Consider the following 10,298-nt stretch of genomic DNA (forward strand, 5'->3'; position numbering starts at 1 on the left):
CAGACTTAGTCCAATAATTAATTGCATCCAAGAATTTAGCCAAATGAGAGCTCCATCCCTTAATAATATCTCTCAAATCAGACAATGATATGTAATTTATCATGCTGTCATATACTATCTTTAGGGATGGAGCTGAAGCTCGACGAGAAGACCAATGAGTACGGTCCAAAACAGGGATAAACACCTGCATCGAAATGTATAATTCAAATTGCGCACTTATTATGAACACCTTTAAAATATTTAAACAAATATACTACCTTATCGACCTCCCACCAGCAGGATAAAGTTTAGCTTGTCCATTAGCCAACACATATGATTCATGTCATTGATTCTTCAAGTGAACTACGTGAAAAGACGTCGGCATAATTGTAAATCGCATTTTTTTTATATTTTTCTTCAATTTCCTTACAATTAGAAGACGTTGTCTTCAACCCCTAATAATACACCCCACCAAGACCGTTCAATCAACAAATGCATATCATCGTTGAGTTTGTATATGTCAGCGTAACACCCTTGGCTCCGCTCATGTAGATAAAAATCAACTGCGGTCTTAGCCCAAAGGGTATAATCCAGAATTGTTTCCGGTAGTTGTTTCCTCTCCACTTCATCTGCTGGAATGGTACTGGCCGGTAACTTATACGAAAGCCAACAGTCATCCATCATGTCTGGCACATGAGGGGGCTTCTCAATAATTTGATATATTACGCCGTGTGAATCGGGCTCTAGAATATTGGGAGGGACCTCTTCAACGATGATAGTGGCCTCTTGAACGGTGAGGGACTCTTGAGGGATGATGGGGCCTCTTGAACGATAGGGGGCCTCTTGAACGATGACAGGTGAGTCGGGCTTTTTCTTACGGATTCTTCACAGTATTGGGGTGAACGGAGACGTAATGGCACGTGCACGCCGTCTGATGCGTGAACTCCGTCTTGCAAGAAAAACCCGACGTAGAGCATCCACCTTAGCGGGACGCTAAAAATAAATTAATACATAAATCAGTAAATAAACAGACATGATATTAAACAGTGAAAACAAAGACAAATATATTTCAAACTTGCACGGTATTCACCCAAGTCATTATTATATCATTGTTCACAAAATGCATCAGATAACATTCCAGAAGTAAGCACTTATATAAACATTTAAATGGACAACATATAGGTTTAGTACAGGTTCAATGACAACATAAAGAGTAGTAGTTTATTCTTGAAACTTAAATTTTCAACACTGTGAAGTTAGTATTTGTCTTTTGGTTGAAGTAATGCAATTCATTCAAGTTTCAATTTGCAGAAGAAGAATAGAATCTAAAACTTAAAATCGCAACGCGAAAATGACTATCGCAACGCGAAAATGACTATCGCAATGCGAAAATGACTATCGCAACGAGAGAATCGCAATGCGATTTTCATTTCGCATTTCGATTCTTTCGTTGTGATAGTCATTTTCGCATTGCGATAGTCATTTTCGCATTGCGATAGTCATTTTTGCATTGCGATTTTGTTGTTGCGATTTTCATTTCGCATTGCGATTCTCTCGTTGCGATAGTCATTTTCGCATTGCGATAGTAAACTATTCTTCTTCTGCAAATTGAAACTTGAATGGATTACATTACTTCAACCAAAAGACAACTAAAAACAAATACTAACTTCACAGGGTTAAAGAATACAGTTAAATAGTATTGGCAGCAACCGAATTAATTACTAAGCAATCTAAGTGAAATTACGAGTAATTTATCATCAAGTTAAATGAAAAATAAAACTTACCTCGTTGCGTAGAGTATGAACCTTGTTCTGCAACGATGCTACAATCTCACGTAGATCTGCTACCTCACCATGTAAAGTAGACACCTCAACACGCCATGCACCATTGTCATCGCGTAAAGTACCGACCTCCTCACGCAAGGCATTGACCTCATTACGTAACTCCCCTAACTCATCCCGTGGAGGTGGAGGTGGAGAACAGGGAGATAAACGTCATGGCATCTTTGCCGGTCGCCTATCATGAGGTGATGGTGGAGAAGAGGCTCGATGATGTGACAGAATAGGTGATGACTCTCGTTGTGGAGGTGTATATTCGGGTTGATCAGGTGATGGCTCTGGGTGAGGTGATGGCTCTCGAAGTGGTGGCTGCTCATCATCCGTGCCATCAAAAAAAAGCTTACTAGCTTGCCACCAATCAGTGGCAAGCTCAACTTCCGTGGGTGTCAGCCTCTGTAATGGAGTGTTGGCCTCCTAACAATATAAAAGCTCAAACAAAGTTAAACGTGTACTAGTAATAACTTGTTTATAAACATATGGTAGTATTTGTGTTAACTTACATTTTTTATTGTAGTATACGATAGTAAATCTTCCCATTGCTGCAAGGACCGTTTCCTCTTCCAGGAAATAGCCCTAGGAATATCATTAGAAGTTTTTAATGCATATGTCTGCATGGCGGGAAAGGCCTCAAATATCCAAATCTACAAACAATATAATAAAAAACATTAGTAATTGTTAAAGAATTAATTATAATTTTGGAAACATTATATAAAAATTATTACCTTAAAGGCCCAAATAAAGCCTGACAAAGTGTATTTGGAACCATCGCCACGCAAACTTTTCCGATCATTAAAGGCAGACGACAACTTATTCCATGTAGCTCTCCATAGATACGAACCCCACGGAAACATGTTCCATGCATTTAGGTCCTCTACCAATTTAATTAGATCATGAGGAATATGTTGTCGGGCCTCTCTGCCTAAAAAGCCGGCTTGCAAAAGTATTAGAAGGCATACTTGGACAACATCGACGTCATCCATCCGAGTAAAACCATCTTTCTTATTCAATAATCTCTTCAAGTCTTCCACGTGTAAATTCGACTTCTTCGTTGACAGCTCAGGAAAAACCCGGGAAAACCATGATAGGCGGGTAATATGTCTAGTGTACCGATCTACATCATCGTGTCCGAAGCGTAAACCGGTGATTAAGCAAAACTCTTCCCGCCCAAAACACGTATATGCCGGTGGAAAATCAAACCATATCTCTTCATCACGATGTTGTATAGTCTCTGGTAGATCGCTAGTCATGGTTTGAAGAAATAGATGGGTCAACATAGCATCTCCACCCGGATGTTGTACTTTAAGCCATGGCCCGAAGCAAGTATCCTCAAATATTTTTCTTTGTGCAGGTGAAAGCTTCGACGCAATTGTTTTGGCCAGGCTTACTTTATTTCTTAAGGTCAATTGAGCCGAATAAAAGTTCTACAAAAACAATAAACATACCAATTTAGATGTACCAAAAACTATACTGTGAAGATATGAACAATAAACATAAAGAGTAGTAGTTTATTCTTAAAACTTAAATTTGCAATACTGTGAATTTAGTATTTGTTTTTTGGTTGAAGTAATGCAATTCATTCAAGTTTCAATTTGCAGAAGAAGAATAGTTTCTGAAACTTTAAATCGCAACACGAAAATGAAAATCGCAACACGAAAATGACTATCGCAACGCGAATTTGACTATCGCAACACGAAATGAAAATCGCAATGACAGAATCGCATTGCGATAGTCATTCTCGGTTTCAAATACTAAAATTGAAAGAAACTTGAATGGATTGCATTACTTCAACCAAAAGACAAATACTAACTTCATAGGGTTAAACACTAAACAGTTTAGCAGTATTGGCAGCAATCAAATGAATAAAATAAGCAATCTAAGTGAAATGGTTAATCTATTATTGAAAACACCAGTAAACTTATCATCAATTTCAATATGAAAAACCTAATAATAATGCAAAAATTTCAAAATAAAAATAATTAAAAAAACTAACCCTCGGTGGTTGATTTGGTTGATTTTCCATTTCTAACCGTGAATGATTTCGCCGGAGATGGAGACTGATATCGTTGGAGATGGGGACTGATTTCGTCGGAGATGGGGACGGATGTCGCCTTAGAGAGTGAGAGATGGAGATGAGACTGAGTTGTGATTTAGGGTTTTAGGTTATGAGTTGCGATTACGGGATATACTGTGGACGGTTCAGTGTTCCGATATATTAATATATTCGTGTTTGGAATTTGAAAAAAAAATACGCGTTGGATATCTGACAGGTCAATTTGGTGTTGAGGTTGCAGTAAAAGTGTTTACGTCTTCATAAAACCATCTCCCCTATTTTATATTTTTCCTTCCCCTTTTTCTTATTTGCAGCAAATGTCAGTTTATGTAACCTTGTGAGATTGTCTCAGGAAAGACAGGCTAATATACGGTTAATATACGGTATTATCGGATATATTATAATATATTTAATAAATTCGGTTTAGTGCTACCAGAAATATCGAGTAATAACAACGTTGTAGGTAGAAATCATGAAGAAAATATTAAAAAATTTGGCAACCGGCAAACTTAGCTTGTCGGTTTGTGTCGATACAAATGAAAAATGTATCGCTCCATAGAAATATAACAGGTAAAAATATGATAAAACCGATTTCATTATGATAAAACCGGTAAACCGTTACTGGATATATCGAAAGTATCGATTAGATTTAAATAAGTATCGACACTTTTGGAATTTAAAATAGAAGAAGTACTAGCGCCTATAAAGTGTCGATGCTTTATAAAAACGTATCGATCCATAACAATATAACAAGTATAAGTATGACAAAACCGGTCAAGAAATGATAAAACCGGTAAAGAGCTACCGAATATATTGAAAGTGTCGATACGTTAATATAAGTATCGACACTTTTTGAATTTAAAAGAGAAGAAGTTATAGCGCCTATAAAGTGTTGATACTTTATACAAATGTATCGATCCATAGCAATATAACAGGTAAGAATATGAAAAACAGGTCTCGAAATGATAAAATCGGTAAAAAACTACCGGATATATTGAAAGTGTCGATAAATTAATATAAGTATCGACACTTTCGTAATTTAAAAGAGAAGAAGTTATAGCGCCTAAAAAGTGTCAATACTTTATGAAAATGTATCGATCCATAACAATATAATAGGTAAAAATATGACAAAACCGGTATCAAAATGACAAAACCGGTAAAGCGCTACCGGTTATGTTGAAAGTGTCGGTACTTTAATAAGTACGCGTAAAAAAGTATCGACACTTTCAAAGAAATAGGTAAATATCCTATCGAAAGTATCGACACTTCACATAAAAGTATCGACACTTCACATAAAAGTATCGACACTTATGTAATTGTATCAATTAAATATAAATAACATATCTGGTGTAAATATAAAGGCATAACTAAATTTATAATGTAACCGGTTTAAATTTATCGATTTTATGAGAAAATAGGTCAATATAATCGCTAGCTATTACATTATATAAGCTTTACCTAATTTATTATTGTACTTAATAATATTTCCGATTAAATGTCTATTTTATTATATAAGCATTACTTATTATATTATATAAACACTACCTAATATGTTATTATGCTTGATAATATTTTTAGTTAAATGATATAACATAACCGATTTAAATTTTAATCGATTACTTATTTAACCGATCATTCCGTTTTTTAACCGTTTTGTAAACGTTGCAGCAGAACTTCCCGTAACCTTGTATCCCCATCCCATCATTCCACATTTAAGTACAAACGTGTCTTCCATCTGGTCAAGTCCTTTTCTAAAAAGGCTTCAACTTTGATCAACTATTCCCCCACAAGGAAAAAAGAAAAGATGTTATTTTGATCAGGGTATTTCAAATTCCGATTCCTTATGGAGTATCTGGAATTGGGTTTTGCAGATTTTGGTCCTTTCTTTTAAATTTCAGATTTTTTTAAGGATTATGATTTAGGCATTGAGAACAAACTTGTTGGCTTAGGTCATCCATGAGATTTCCAAGTATTGTGGGGAACTCCTTTGGATGTTCTGCATCAGGGGAACGCTTAGTTTCAGCGGCAAGAGATGGGGATCTTCAAGAGGCCAAGGCTTTATTGGAATACAATCCAAGGCTTGCATGATATTCCACTTTCGGAGCTCGAAATTCGCCTCTCCATTACTCTGCTGCTCAGTGAGGTATTCTTTGCCTTAATTTCAGTCTGCAAATGTATCTTGCAAATCAATCATAATGGTCATTTTTCCCTTTTTAATCAGATAGTTTCACTCTTGCTCGAGTCTGGAGTAGATATCAATCTGAGAAACTATAGGGGTCAGGTAATCCATTTTTTGTCACTTAAAACTCCAAGTAATCATGATTCACGTGGCTTTTGGGTTATATTGTTTGTTTTAATTGTCCCAACAGACTTCTCTGATGCAAGCTTGCCAATATGGCCACTGGGAGGTTGTTCAGACCCTTATTCTCTTTGGGGCCAATGTAAGATTGTTACTTGCAAGTTTAGTTTTCAAACTCGAGTAACATTGGATCATAACAAGTGAAGTTTGTGCTGCAATGGTTTCTAGATTCACAGAGCAGATTATCTTAATGGGGGTACTGCACTCCACTTGGCTGCCTTGAACGGTCATTCCCGTTTCATAAGGCTCCTCCTTGCGGATTATATACCTAGCATCTCCGATTGTTGGAAGATACTATTGAATAAATCAGAAAATAAAGAATCTACTTCAGATTTCAATGAGAGGTAAATTTATATCAAACGTCTTTATTGTTTCTTATATCTACTTTTGTGTTTTCATTCGATCTAGTTTCATATTGATCACCAGTGCTCTTCACGAGGTCATTAATAAACCCGCTGACGGAGGTGTCACTCCTCTTCATATGGCAGCGTTGAATGGGCAGGTTGAAAGTGTTCAGTTGCTCCTAAATTTGGGAGCTTCTGTTACCGAGGTCAGTGTGGAAGATGGAAAGACGATTGATCTGATAGGTATTCAGAATCTAAATGTGCTATTTCCCAAGTTCTTGCCTGATTCACAGTCTATTGGTTTTGTAGCTATTTGTCAACAATAACAGCAAATTCAATTTTTAACCTATTAATTCTGCATCACACTTTTCTCGTGCCTCAGTTTTCTTTTTTCAGTAATTGTTGTAATTCAATTGCACTTCTTTTTCGCTACTTTTCCGTTTTGCCTCGTTTTGCATGTTGCCAATGAACATCAAAATTACAATATATAGGTGGATTTCCTTCTATTGGCGGTTCATACATTTCTGCCTATCTGATAAGAACTTGTACATAAATACTTGAAGTAGTTAGTTTCATATTCTTTAGTAAAGCCTTTACAATCCGATCAGACGGCAGGGCCTTTTAGGGGATCATTTAGAATGTTACCTTGCAGATGCAATTGAACTCTTTATATTAGCCTTATTTTTCTCCTAAAATAATAGCCTTGTTACGTTTGTTACCTTGCAGGTCCGGGGAGCACCGCTCTTCACTATGCTGCTTGTGGTGGAAATGCACAATGTTGTGAGGTATGTCTTTGCTTTGTGCAGCATCACAACCACCCAAATGCACAGGGGGAAAAAGGATTGATGTATGGTGCTTCAGATTTTGATAGCCAGGGGTGCCAGTATAACTGCCACAAATGTGAACGGGTATGTTATTGCGACTACTATCATGTTTAAATGCTATGCTTCATTTTACTTGTTTTAGCAATGGTATCTTCATTTGAGGAAAAAAAAACTTTTTTGATTATTTTTTTGGGTTTAAAGTTTGAATTGTATCTTCTGCAAAAATGCTTTATTAATAATATGTTTTCGCATTTCAAAAGCAAGAAGTTCAGTATAACCTACATCATATCAACTATGGCATGGTAGAAAATTTTCATATAATATGGTGAAAAATGGCAGTTCAATCGCAACTGTAGTTAATGAAAAGCAGAAATCATGTTTGAAAGTTAACCTTTATTACAAAATAAGATGCCTGGATATCTCGTTAGTCTTTGTTGCTTCCTTAAACTCGTTGAGATAACCATAATTATGTGTTGTTATTACTTTTCCAAACCCTGTCTTGATGAATAATCAGATGTGACTTATTCTTTCCTTTTGAACTATTACCTCAAGGTGGAGTCCTTTAATGGTCGCCCGTTCATGGCATAAAAATTGGCTCTAGGAAATCCTAAGCAATCAGCCTGAAGGCCAATCACAAGCTCTTCTTCCTTCGCCCTTTCTGTCTCTTCCCCTTATGAGCATTGTTAAAATCGCTAGGTGAGTGAAATCCTGTTTATTTTGTTTCATCGATACTCTTAGCTATACACTTTTGTATAACCTTGTAGAGTCTTAGACTTTGTGTATGAGGTGTTGATCTATGAACATTTATCATATTTATTGGATTGCAGTGTGTTAATTTTCATGGTAATGGAAGCACAAGAAGATAAACTTTGTATCTATATTGTCTAATACTAGCTCAATAAAGTGCATAATCGTTACAGAATCATGGAAACGGGTGACAACTAACACATTTCCATGGAACATCTTCTACTAGTATTATTTTTCTCTGTGATTCGTTCAGTAATTACAAATTGGTTTTTTAGATTCCATCTATCTGGTTAAGGTATACGCTGTAGCTAAATCTTCATGTCTTAAAGTCTTATAGTTCTGTTTCGAGGTTTTAAGTCATTGACTCTGAAACAAGAGAACATAGAGACATGGATAACGACAACATTGTATTCAGCTTTGTTCCCCCCCCCCCCCCCCCCCCCCCTAAAAATCTGTCTTAACACTTGTGTATACTTTCGTAGAATTATAAACACGGAAAAGTGGATATATGCATGAACATGCATTTGTGAATATATGCGGGTAATAGTTAATAATTTCTGAACATAATGGCTACCGGATCTCACCTACCTTTTTTCTGCTAAAAGCTGAGTTTATCGTATGAGCTAAACCGTTTCACCCTACTTTGTTTTATGAAGAGAATTTGGATGGAGGACTGGTGATTCCTTGTTCTCGTGCCAAGATCTGTGTGCTGTATGTCTCAATAGGCAGTGTACAGTTGCTGCAGAAGGTAACTTAATCGTTTCATGTAACGGCTCCTGCCACAGCATATTTATTTTGGTTTTAATCACCGGTACCAATGTAGTCTATAGGATTAAGGTGAGGTCATTTTCTTTTGGTGGTGAGGTTGAGAGGAAATAAGTTCCAATTTTGAGAATTTTGAAATCAGGTTAGAATTGCTAATAATACTGTAAAATTTCCTTTTCTCTTAATGTGCACTTCTGTCCATACAACGTACCTTGAAATCCATTTCTATGTTACATCCCTGAATTTTCATGTCAAAGTGTCGGATTCGTGTTTTTCATTGATGTTTATGGGACATATAGGACCAGATGCTACTGAAATCAGAATTCACAGTTAAATTGCCCATGGTGTAGGTTGTGATCATGAGTTCTGCATACAATGTGCCTTATACCTCTGTTCGACAAATACCACCACAAATGTAGCTAGACGTCTGACTGGCTCAATTGCCTGTCCTCTTTGCCGGCACAGAATAGTATCATTCGTCAAGCTCCCTGGAACGAAACCAACAGTTAATGCCGTTGCAAGAACAAGTTTCTCCCTATCTTTCTGCGCATGTTCTAGTGAGATGCCAGAGCCAACCTCAATGGCAACCCCATTTTGTAAGCCCGCGGTCCATTGCACGCAAATTTCTCATCCCGGATCTTTGTTCTGCAGCATAAGTCGTCAGGGTTTCCCATCGATGAAAATTCACTCTAACCTTTGCATCGGAGCTCCTAATACAAGTCCTTTGGTTCCCTTCCCTGCTGGTCAGAATTTGCATGGCTTAAGACGCTCGGCTTCAGAGGGCAGAAGGTCGTGGTTCTCAACATTTAATCAGTCTGTAACTACAGGCAATGCATGCTGATATCCTTTTTTTTCCTCTTACATTCTTTTTTTTTTGGCCATAATTGTAATTGAAATATCATGTTGACAATGGTTCCTGGTTGTGTAAATGCAAAGGATGTATTTTACCAGTTATTATAAAATGAACCAACGGTTGTATGATTGTTTTATGGATGAAATTAACAATATGCGGAAAATCATCCTCAAAGCCAAACTATGTATGAAAGCACTCTCTTGCGCCTACTTAATAAACACATTTTTATTTGATTCATTACTTCAATATTTGAAGTCCACCTTGAATCATTTTGATTTGTGTTCATTAAAAAATTTAGGATTCAAATCGTGGTAGCGTTTTTTATCATGTCGCGTTTACTGCGATTGCGATCATAGCGGGTGCTACTGTAGCCATAAGGGCGGTATTACTGGTATAGCGAGTATATCATATGGCAACGCTACCACTATTTCACAGACACTACAGTTATTTAAAACCCTGAAATATATATATATATATATATATGCAAAACAACGTGACCTGAAGTTCCCAATCGTCATGGCAGTAAAAGAACCGAGGCG

The 10,298-nt window shown here is 36.7% G+C and overlaps 1 pseudogene; it reads left to right on the forward strand.

Moving 5' to 3' along the window:
* Positions 1-5,793: 5,793 nt before the first annotated feature.
* LOC120196995 lies at positions 5,794-9,860 on the forward strand (annotated as a pseudogene).
* Positions 9,861-10,298: the final 438 nt, after the last annotated feature.

The sequence above is a fragment of the Hibiscus syriacus genome, unplaced genomic scaffold, assembly GCF_006381635.1.
Source record: "Hibiscus syriacus cultivar Baekdansim isolate YM2019G1 unplaced genomic scaffold, ASM638163v2 tig00004775_pilon, whole genome shotgun sequence".
NCBI lineage: Eukaryota > Viridiplantae > Streptophyta > Magnoliopsida > Malvales > Malvaceae > Hibiscus > Hibiscus syriacus.